At 32.9% G+C, this 12,654-nt stretch overlaps 1 protein-coding gene across 1 annotated transcript in view; it reads left to right on the forward strand.

The window, feature by feature from the left end:
* The first annotated feature begins 857 nt into the window (after positions 1–857).
* Positions 858–12,654, forward strand: part of LOC140752864 (GILT-like protein 1) — a 34,662-nt gene continuing 22,865 nt past the window's right edge. Inside the window, exon 1 of the mRNA XM_073087223.1 lies at positions 858–1,016. The gene's annotated coding sequence lies outside the window, so the exon portion shown is untranslated. The remainder of the gene's footprint in view (positions 1,017–12,654) is intronic.

Raw genomic sequence — 12,654 nt, forward strand, 5'->3', positions numbered from 1 at the left:
AACCCGTTATTAAATCGATCTTAACAAATTTTTGCTTACCAAAAATCAATATACTTTTGTTTTTGTGTGCAGTTATTGTCAAATTTTGAATTCCGATCAGCAAAAAATGGTTACCATAGTTACAGGATAACAGCAAGTGTTTTACACCACGGACCACATTAGGGACAAGAGATAATGGCGGGCCGCATTCGGGTTTCTAGGCTCGGAAATATAACGACTAAATTCAACGGTCGTCAAGGAGAGACACAAATATTTCCTGAAATTTCGCGACGCAAAAACGATCTCAATGCCTCCATAATTTGAGGTAGCATGGACGAGACATAGATTAGTAAAGATTACTCGCTTCTAACAAGAAAATGTACCCAGTTTTGAGAATTGAAATAGTTGCGTAAAAAAGCTTTGCCAAGTTTCCGTGCTAAAATGTCCCTGAAATATTTGAAATAATTATTTATTTTTTACGTAAATTACGCAGTATTACTTATTTATTTGTATTTTTTTTTCTAAAAATGTTTTTATTTGACAAGCATTAAAAAAAGAACTTACTAAACTAAGCCGTTTGTGGCTTCATTCAATTTGAAGGCGGCGAAGTATCTTTACTAATCTATGGGACGAGAAAGTAGATTTTATCATTTTATGAAGATCCGGCATTCTACTAGGTGAAGTTCTAGGAAGGTCCTCGGGCCGCAGGAAAAAAATCGCGGGTTGTTCCTATAGATTATTGCACGCTGGTCAAATTGACTAAAGGGTTAATTAGATTATTACAGTCCTATTTCTACTTACATCAGGCGAAAAATAGTTAAAATTAGCCCAAATCGCTTGAATTTTACCTCCAAGCAGTAGAGCGATTGAGTTTACCATTAAAATTCATTATTAGTACCAGTGGTAGTACTGGCAGTATATTGCAGATTAAGCCAGTCACCTCGCGTCCGTCGGCCGTTGCGCGTGTTTCATAAATAAAAAAAAAAAGTGTCAAAACTCAAGGCCGCCATTGTTGGGATTTTGCGCGGCAAACAGCTGTGAGTTTCTTTTTTTTCCTTCTTACTTTGTGGTGAATGCAAAACAGGTTTTAAGTCCAGTTATGTTCTACTTGCGTTAAGTTTTAATGTCGATTAGTTTAAAGATTTTATCTACATCAACGTTTAAAGCTACAGTAATTTAAAAAAATTGTACATATTTATTAATTGTGGTACATAAATTGTTTAGAAAAGATCACAAATCATTATTTATTATGGATACCTACCGTAGTTATTTTTTCCTCCACTACCAATATTTTATTTTAATATTTCAATCTAATCATATTTTAAAATTTCATCTTTATGTCACAGACACTTAAATTTTAATTAAAAATATACTCATTGAAATGGATCTACTTTACTGGTTTACTAATATACCTATCTGGAAGTAAGAATAATATTTTATTTGAGTTTTTGTTTAAACTCGTGCAGTTGCCGAGGACGATAACACAAATTGATTAATTGACTCTTATAAATAACCGTGTAAATGTACTGTTGAACTTGTTATAATAACTACTTCTAAATACTGTAGCACAATAATCCAACCAAAAAATTATTGGTTTAATAGTTTATAGTTTTGTTTTTATGCACGCTAAATTTTTTTTTATATGAGCATTCCGATCTCAGGGCTGCTGGAAGAGATTTCATTTTGAAATAAGCAGTCCTTTGTATTCTATTTTCATAATGCTTGCTTTTAATAATTGTTTTTTTTCCGTGTACAAAAACTTATAAAATAAAAAAAAAATAATAAAAAACTGAACAACAAATTTTATCGGGTCTAATGCCACCAATCCATTACTTAGTCTGGATTTTTTGAAAAAGAAATACTAACCTTATATTTTGACAATTTTTTAAATAATACTCCGCCAAGTACGACTTGAATTCTTAGTTTCATTTCACCATCAAACTTTTTTGTATTTGTTGTTATATCAGCCATAGTCAGGGCCGGATTTAAGGGAGGGCAACCGGGCGGCAGTACCGGAGCCTCCACAAAAGAGAGGCCCCCATAATAGAGACGTCGGATTTTTTTTTAAATTCCGACTAGTAAACAGTAGTAAAAAAAATATATCTTTTCCTTTGATATTTTTTTCGCTGTTTGACCTTTATCTACAGTACTTTTTACAAATATGAATACTAGAAGAATCTCCCTGCGTATCACAATAAAATATTTATTGAAAAACTCAACTGAAAAAATTGTTCATTTCGTTCGGAAAATAATTTGGGGCCAGGGGGCCTGCACTCCTTTGTTGCCCCAAGGCCTCTAGACCTCTAAATCCGGCCCTGGCCATTGTATTACACAATCTATAAAGTATGTGCTATCTATCTATTACAACCCAAGATATACAGACTGACAGACATCAGAAGCAAAAGTACTATTAACATATATTACTAATATGTTAATAGTACTTTTTACACTGGGTATGGAACTCTAAAAAATGAATCCGTTAAATTATTGTTACCTAACTAAATTTTATTAGCATTGTAGTATGAGGAAAATGGGATCATATTCACATGTTATTACATCTATCATTCCTACATACCAAGTGATGAGTAATAATAAATAGTATCACAGTCATAAGATTAATTTTTCTTTTATAAATATCTATAGATATGAGTGTGCCAGATATCATCGTCTATACTAATATTATAAAGAGGAAAACTTTGTTTGTTTGTTTGATTGTAATGAATAGGCTCAAACACTACTGGACCGATTTTAAAAATTCTTTCACCATTCGAAAGCTACATTATCCACGAGTAACATAGGCTATATTTTACATGAAATATATTTGATAAATAGATTTTGAGGCGGTACAAAGTTAGCCGGGTCAGCTAGTAGCTTATAAAACTGCTATTATTAAAGTTATACTTCTTGAAGGTGGTAGAACCCTTTGTGGTACGACTCCGACGGCACCACCGCCACACCTATTTCTGCCTCATAACAGCAGTGTTAAGCGCTGCTGTGCTCTGGTTTGAAGGGTATGATAAAGGATACATACTTTTCCGAGGCGTTCCAACTTAGTCCTCAGGGGTAGCGGCGCATCTGTGGCCGACCTCAGGTAGGAATATCTAATCCTATCTGGAGTTGATTACAGATGTTACTTCGTGGCTCGTTTGTTGCTAGCATATTTAAAGAGAAGTAATCATAAGTCAAAGCATCAAGAATTTGATTTCTACATTTTTTTGGACAATATTCACAGAATTCGTCCATAATAGTACATTACAATACGAGGACGAAAATTTTTTTTCTGACAAGTGTGAGTTTGCAGGCCGAGCCGCAGGCGAGGACTGCAATCACACGAGTCAGAAAAACATTTTTCGTCCGCGTGTTGTATAAAATTTTATATTACGGGGTCGGAAATGGGGGTTTTGCGCACGCGAAGCGTGCGTAAAACGTCAATTTACGCACGCCGTGATATAAAGTTATTTGCTCAGTAAATCAATTCTTTTACATGTTTGGCATTGTTTATTTTAAGTTAAACCACAATGTATTATGTGCAAATAGTCTGTGGTCCACCACATTTCGACATTGAGAGCTCGTGACGGTCACATCGGTGATTTAGATCTAAATATTACAAAAATGACCGTCGAAAATAATTAATTTTGTTATGAATGTTCTGTTAAGCAACAGTGACATTAAAAATGAAATCAGACAGCGTAAATGGGCATACGTCATGCATTCCCGCCCCGAAAACACAAATTAAAGACGCCATTTTGTTTGTTTCCCGACTGCTCCAGGATTTTAGTGTTTTCGAGCCTATTTATGTGTCAGTCTTTGGCATCCCCTATAGCCAAACGGCTTGAGGGATTTAAACAAATGAGGTGTCGTTAGATTCGCCATATTTGAAGCAGACGGGTTTTTGTTTTTATAATTATTTCTAGTTTCTGACTGCGCCAAAAGGATGGTGATGTTTGAGTGTATGTATGTATGTATGTATGTATGTCTCGTTCTTTGTAACTAATTGTAACGCACTCCAGCCTTAAGGACTTGACGGATTTTAACATATGAGGTGTAAGACCATGACCATCTTCAGAATATCACTATAAGAATATAATGGAATAAGAATAGGTATATTTCTTATGTTCCATTTTTTATGCCAAAGGAGTAGCAGACGAGCATGCAGTCCACCTGATGGTAAGTGGCTACTGCCGCCCATGGACATCTGTAATCAACCGCAGATAGGATTAGATATTCCTACCTGAGGTTGGCCACAGATGCGCCGCTACCCTTGAGGACTAAGCTGGAACGCCTTGGAAAAGTATGTCTCCCTTATCACACCCTTCAACGGAACACAGCAGCGCCTAACACTGCTGTTATTAGATATAGGTGTGGCGGTGGTGCCACCGGAGTCGAACCACAAAGGGTTCTACCACCTTCAGAATATATTTTTAACCATATTTTTATACTTCATTTTTCCCGACTGCCAAGGAAGGTTTATGTTTTTACCACTCAGATTAAAGTTTTAAAACATTTTTTACTAATAACAAAACAACATTCTCAGTATGTCATCTTTATCAAAACGTAAGTATTTGTAGTTGTGAACCAGAATAATTGACCGTTAACCTCGCTATCTGGTGGCGCCGTTATCTCCAAGATGACCCCTCCGGCCACTGACTCTAAAGAAATTAAATTAGAAAACTGTCTTATGTAGGTACCTAAAGTAATTCCATTTGTATACAAACACAAACTTATATATAAAATTCTCGTGTCACAATGTTAGATACTGTACTCCTCCGAAACGGCTTTATTTTAACGAAATTTTATATGCATATTCAGTAGGTCTGAGCGGCTACTCTTCATCTATTTTTCATACCCCTCAGTGAGAAGGGTTGTTCGCCCTTAACATTTTTTTTATTTATATGGCAACACAACGTTTGCCGGGTCAGCTAGTTATAATATAACAACCTCAGACTTAACCTCGACCCCGTTATCGAAAAAAATATACTCACGAAATCGAAAATACAATGTTTGTTTTCCTCAAGTGTAATTTTTATTGTCCGAAACGACCGAAACATAGATTCGATATTTTAAAGTTTGAATTTAACTTTTTTATACATATTTAGTATTTCAGCCAGTCGTAACACAAACTAATCTAAACCATTTCATATTAATTATTTATTACGGTAACAGTTATCTTTATTATTCTGGAGTTATCTACTTAGTATAAACATTGTTTTGAATATTTGATAAACAAAACATAATATTTAAACAGGCTAATTATAGATTTAGTACAGAGATTCGTTTAAAACAACCAAATTATTATACACTGGTAATTTTGTTTGGATAAGGAAAAAATCTGAACCCTAAATCATGGCCGCACGACCAAGTTTACCTTAATCGGGTCGAGCAGTCTTAATATTTTTTAATTAATATTTTTATTTAAATACATTTACTTTAACACTATTTTTTGGCATATAAAGTTGATTTTATTTATTTGGATCTACAGTATACTATTAAATGCTATGTAGATAGAAATAAGCAGTGTTACTGTGATTTAATGTGTCTCCATTTTTAATTTACTTTGTTTTGCAGCAAAAGCTATGTGAATGTTGGAGGCAAACATTACAACAACACAATGCCAGTCACAAAAAACTTTAAAATGACATTATTCGATGAATCGATGAAACTTTGCCACAAAAACATGATTTCTTGCATTTACGTGGAGAAAGTAACAATGAACACGCTAGAAAACGATTAAATAAAACGTTTGCGAAGTCGTTAGCATAATCTTTGCACACTGAACTGTTAATAGTCTGTGGTGAAAATCACGAGAAAACGCGGTAATATTTTGGCGCGAAGAAAATCTTACAGATAATTTAATTGTTTTTGTTTTAATATTTTAATGACATGCATTCTGCCTGATAATTCCGTTTGGTATTTTGCATTTTTAGCGGGAAATAAATGTCACAAATACTTATAAAATTATTTTATTGTTTTAATATTTTAATGACATGCATTATGCTTGATAATTCCGTTTGGTATTTTGCATTTTTGGCGTGAAATAAATGTCACAAATACTTATAAAATTATTTTATTGTTTTAATATTTTATTGTACATACGCCTTCGATCACTAATAAGAACATACGCATTCTAATAAACATTAATCCTAGCTTTTATCTCATAGTATTAATTTGTCGTTCGAAATTAAAAGTATAGTAAGGCTGCTATAATTTTTATGCCATATTTAATTTTTCAAATAATTAACTAATACAGTATGTACCTACTTAGATTGGCTAATTATTATATTCAATTATTAAATAGGTAAGAAATAAGTATGACCTCTATATTTCTAAGCGAAGTTTTAAACTAAAACAAGTATCTTGTGACTTGAAATGTAATTTTGAAGTGCCATGGCGAGTCTCACTTGACCCGGTCATCACGTGAAAGTGTCATAGTATTGGTAAATACAGTTATTTGCGCGTGTATGTACATCAGGGATGTTATCGAGCTCCGTAACTGTAACCGAAAGTATCGGATATCCGAAACAAAAATATATCCGAAACCGTTTCGAACAAAAGTTTCGAATAATTTTGGATACGGGCGGAGACTAAATGACGATAAAAAGTTTTCGTCTGAGCAAGCCGACGCTGTTTAGTTACAAATTTAGTATTCAATAACGAGTCCTTAAAAATCTTGTATCCGTTAACTAAAATTATCGGATAATCCGAAATAATTCCATATCCGAGACCGATATATATTTTTTTAATAGATCCGTATCCAGATCCGAAATCTCATTTCCATAACATCCTTAGTATGTATGTATGTATACATACATATTATACTGTTTAAATTTAAGTGGTTTCACGTACAAACACTCGTTTTTGCTAAAAGGTTGAAGACTGTCGGACGACCAAGTTTACCTTGGTCCGGTAATGGACGCACAACTATTTGACTAAAAGTTTATTACTATATTCCTATACACAAGGAACTTATAATAATGACAGAAGCTAATAATCATGTTTTTATTATATTTTTTATTATTTATAATTTAGTTTTATTTACTTCTATATTTAATTTTAGTTTACTTAGCGTTGCATTTTTATTATTATTATTATGTTACAAAAGTAAATAAATAAACACTCTCTGTTTGTTTCTACTTCTGTTTTCGTTATTAATGTGTTCTCTGTTGATGTTAAATTCTTGAAACCGAAAAATGTTGGTAAAAAGGTTGTTTAAAACTTTTTTTTTGCAAAGTGAAAGTTGTATCACGAAAGTTTATATTTTTATCGAAGTACATATCTTTTTATTTTTGTTGCAAAACAGAGCGTATTTTTAGGGAACTTAAGCAATGGCGGTCTAAGTTCGTCGGAGACCCGGGGCAAAAATGTTTAATGCAATCTTCAGTCTATGAAGTTAATAATATAATTTTACATGCTTTAATATTTGCAGCAAAGGACCAGGGGCCCAACCACCATCTTTTAAAAACCATCATAGTTCTAGAAAGTTTTATTTCAATATTTCATCAACATTATTTTGTTTCATATCACGACCTCCTTAAACAGTTTTGTTTTATTCCTGCCGAGTATGTAAGAATGAGTGATTTGTCTAACCCTTATCCAAAAGGAAACGAGACATCGAAACTAGTATCATCTCTTTCGTACCATGGTCTTAATTGTGTTCCATCATACGCAGTTGAACAAACTTAAACCCTTATCCATTGTATAAAACCAACTGAAATTGTCATATTTCGCTAAAAAAGTTAAAATTCCTGCAAAAAAAAAGAATGAATCGGCCGACATAATACAAAACTGCTTATTGTTATAGTATAAAAACAATCTTACTTTAACGAGGTCGTGTTACGAAATATCAATGTATGATTAAAATAATATTGTTTTAAGAGATGGTGGTAACCCCCTAGAGACAACCGCTAGTCCGCAAGTGCTACTCCATCTTATTTATCTACAAACAATATCAACCTTTGATAATTACTTAATACTTATATTCCTTTCCTATTTCTCTATATTTTCCTAAACTTTCCTGATCCTTGTCCTTTTCCAAATAAACCGATCTTTACTTTTTTGTATTTAAAAATTTCTCCGTTTTTAAACGTACATCAACTTGACATTGGCAAAATGGTCATAAAACGGAGAGGCCATCGCATAAACAAAAATAAAGTGCTACTCCTTTTTTATTTAGCACTAGCTGACCCGGCAAATTTGTACCGTCTCCGGATCTATTTATGAAATATATTCCATATTTACTCACCTTTTAAACCTTCCCTAGACTTCCATAAATTATTCAAAACTAAAATTAGCCAAATCGGTCCAGCCGTTCTCGAGTTTTAGCGAGACTAACGAACAGCAATTAAATTTTATATATATAGATTCATGCAACATTGTACATTACAAGATAACGTTACTGCTAACGGGGCCATGATCCGGTATAGATTTCGCGACAATATACGAAACAAGTTTTACAGTTATTGTAACTAGGGATGTAGGATATATTTCGGATCTGGCCTATCCAGATCCGAAATATATCCAATTTATTAAAAATATTATATTACTTTCGGACAAGGAATTACGTCGGATTATCCGATAATTAATATAATTATGTCGCATCATTTCGGTTATGAATTTTAGATTTTTACAGCATAGATTAGTAAAGAATAAAGATACTTCACCGCCTTGAAATTGAATGAAGCCACAAACGACTTATTATAGTAAGTTATTTTTTTGAATTCTTGACAAATAAAAACATTTTTAGAGAAAATTTACAAATACTGCGTAATTTACAATTACAATGTACAATTTACATACTAAATAAATAATTATTTCAAATATTTTAGGGACATTTTAGCACGGAGACGTGGCAAAACTTTTTTTACGCAACTGTTTCAATTCTCAAAACTGGGTACATTTTCTTGATAGGAGTGAGAAATCTTTACTAATCTATGTTTTACAGATATAAAATTGAAGGAAATATAAGTAGGTAATTATTTGATGTAATTTAAGAAGTAATTGAACCGCGTCGGCTTTATTGGGTTAAAACTTTTCATAATAGTGTTATTTAGACTCTGTCTTTATCCGAAATTATTCGAAACTTTTATATAACATTTCGGATATAGTTTTCGGAACAGATAGCTATCGAATACATCCCTGATTGAAACCAGAAAACAAGATATACACGTCAAGGCTTGTCAAATTCATCATTTTGGTATCAGATTTATCACCATCATAATTAATTTTAGTTTTTAATACATATTCAGTAAACGAATGTAATAAAATATTGCTTAACAAAGTCTTATTGTTATTTTTTTGTTTTCCCTACGTCAAATATAATATGTACATACTTTTATTAATTTTGCAATCTGTTTTGGTAAAATATACGACAAATACAAGTGAAATAAATTTATATTAAAAAAGGTTTTTAAAAACAAGCTTTCCCGTATTCTTCCCAGTAAACCCCCCTTTATTTAATACTCATATTAGGGAGATATAAAATAGTTGATTTTGGAATAACCTCACTGTAATAATCATACATACTCATCTAAACCAATCTCAATCGTTTGAGGTTAACTAAGATTAACCTTAGTTGCAAGATGACCCCGTACAATCATATGAACTAACGAGTCAAGTTAAATAAATTCTTGTAAAGATCTGCACAAATAAAGAATATTAGCAAACAAAATGTCTTTGCACTAAAACTGTTGTTGATAATAAATAGTTTAAAAACTAAAAGCACGCTAAAATCGCAAGGAAAATCGTTAATCGATTCCTGACGACCCCGATGACGAGAATGAGATAACATTATTAAAATCGTGTATTGTCATCGATTCTTGACAATTGTTCAAAATTTTAAATCAATCGGACCGTTCAAAGTTGATAAAACTCGAGTTCAAAGATTCCGTTACATACATAGGTATATATAGGTCAAGCTAAAAAAAGCGTGGTAAAAATAGAAACTTTTATGGTTCGACTTTAGAGGCGAAACGTCACACCTATTTCTGTTATAACAGCAGTGTAGCGCTGCTGTGTTCTGGTTTGAAGTGTGGTTAGAGACACTTATCCGAGGCATTCCAGCTTAGTCCTCTGGGATAGCGCAACTGTGGCAGAGTTCAAGTAGGAATCTAATCTTATGAGGTCGAATACAGATGTCCAAACGGCACTAGCCACTTACCATCTGTTGGATATGCTCGTCTGCTACTCCTATATTATAAAAAACTTGTGGTGCCCGCGGCTTCGCCCGCATTTTAAAGAAATAATATGACATACATAAAACGGAAAATTTGTACCTGCATGGGAAGGACAGTGGTGCCATCTGTCGAAAATTGGTCTTACCAACTCCCACACCCTAGTGGGCTCTTGGAAAACAACTTTGCTAAAAATCATCACTTGATCAAATGCATAGTTTCCGATTCTATAACTACTTACGAATTAAAAATGAATTAAAAAATCCTTTTCCCACGGACTAAATTGTGAATCTAAACCATTCTCAAGTCCCCTTGAACACACACAACAAATTTCATCAAAATCAGTCCAGTCGTTTAAGAGGAATTCAGTGACATACACACGCACATAAGTATATAAAGATATAAATTCATGATTGTTTTAAGTGATGTTATTTAGTTTCTGTGTATCGTAAGTCATAACTCATAACGCAACTGCACGTGAGTTGGCTGATGTCGTAACTAGCTAAATTATGTCAATGTTGTGAGAATTTTCCCATTCGTTGAAGGTAAAAAAAATTACAATGGTGTAAGAAGGTATGAGAAGAGTTTATTATTCACTGAATCCTTTTTATGGATTGCATAATGATCACTGCTTTATCAATCTGTTGTATAGTCCGCGTCAAACTGCTAGTCCGCTCTGGGGGCCTACCACCATCTTTTAAAAACCATCATAGTTCAGGAAAGTTTTATTTCCTCCTTAAAACAGTAAATTATTCCGTTAATTGTATAAAACCAACTGAAATTGTCATATTTCGTATAAAAAATTCATGTGTCTATCTATTACGGTTCCGGAGATATAGACCTGTGACAGACGGACAGACAGCGAAGTCTTAGTAATAGGGTTCCGTTTTTACCCTTTGGGCACGAAACCCTAAAAAGTTAAATTTCCTGCAAAAGAAGTAAAAGTATGATTAAAATAATATTGTTATAAGAGATGGTAGTAACCCCCTTGTAGTTGCGCGCAGATGTAGTCAGAGAGCCAATGCGGTCGAACACAACTACAAACATATACCTACTCCGTAGCAACGTAACCAATTTTTATACTAACCAATATGTTTTTTAAATAATTAATATCGTTATTTCTGTAAATGTATGTGGTGAATATGATTTAACTGAACTTCTCCATAACGAAACACCTTGTGAAGTGGTGGTAGTTGTATTGACATTCAAAAGGTGCTCTGTAAAGAACCTATTTTGAATAAAAAAAATGATTTGTTTTGAATTAACTGCTGAGATATAAGGTATTTTATATTTTAATGCAATTTCGTAGCAATTTTACATGAAAAATTCAATATTTTGACGTAAAAAAATGTAAGCCGTCACGGGACGCCTGGCAGATGTGAAACATCGACATTATTTTGTAAAAGTAATATGCAGAAAAGAACATATTGTGATAAGAACTATAGCTAGTTATTTCAATATATTACTAAAATCGTAAATTATAAGTATCAATAATGAATGTTTCACAATAAATGCCACTATGATTAGAAAAAATAATTATTTTTTTAATGTTCATATTTATAACAAATAAGAAAAAACTTTCGTGCGCTGCACGCCATCAGCTGATTTTGAAATACAATTCTGTCAGTCTTAATAAATTTATTCTCTGAGCAATTGTTTTAATGCATTAATTTCAATAAGAATGAAATTAAAATTAATTAATAATTTAAAAACATTGTATGCAATGAAATTTATGTGAATTTTAATCTACCAAGATAGTAGATTTTACATTTGCTGGCGCTCAAAACACACCAAATATACGCGTGCTTAATGCACAGATAAATGCATACTTTAATTATAAAAAATTAATTAACTTACAGATGACTTGATGGTGTGTCATAGTGTCATTTTGCTTTCTTTGCAGGAGGCTGCAGACATTTTATTATCAAAAAAATAATTTGTTTTCAAGCATTGATCTATAACCTGAAGATACGCCGCAAGCGGGCAAAACTTGAAACATACAAAATACGTCAAGTGGTGTAAAACCGAAAACGAGTTAAAACGACTCCAGTCGCTCTCGCGCGGCGTAGTATTACACACGAATGTCACTGAACACGTTAAACGTCATTATTTTGAATTTTAAGCCTCAAAATGCCTTCTTGTGCAATGCGTAAATGCAAAAATTATGCTCGAAAAAGAAACAAGCTTCATGGAATCACCTATCACACGTAAATAAAGAGAAATTATTAAATTTTGTTTATTTTTCGTGTTCGATCCGCCATGATTACGTGAGTAACCAGAAAGAGACAAAGTATGTTTTTGTCAATGAAAGTGATAAAGACGCAAAATGCATGGTCATAGATCAACAGAACAGAAGTGACATTTTATTGAAGCTCACGATGTTCATATGTCGTATGTTATAGTTTAAGATCCCACTGCTTAATTTTTATATTAGTGTGTTTTTAGTCAAAATATAACTTATATGGGAAATTCTGTATCCTAATCTCTAAATTTTCTTCGATACCTGTGG

The sequence above is a fragment of the Epargyreus clarus genome, unplaced genomic scaffold (assembly GCF_041222505.1).
Source record: "Epargyreus clarus isolate Ecla_fem2 unplaced genomic scaffold, WU_Ecla_fem_2.2 ptg000025l, whole genome shotgun sequence".
Taxonomy (NCBI): Eukaryota; Metazoa; Arthropoda; class Insecta; order Lepidoptera; family Hesperiidae; genus Epargyreus; species Epargyreus clarus.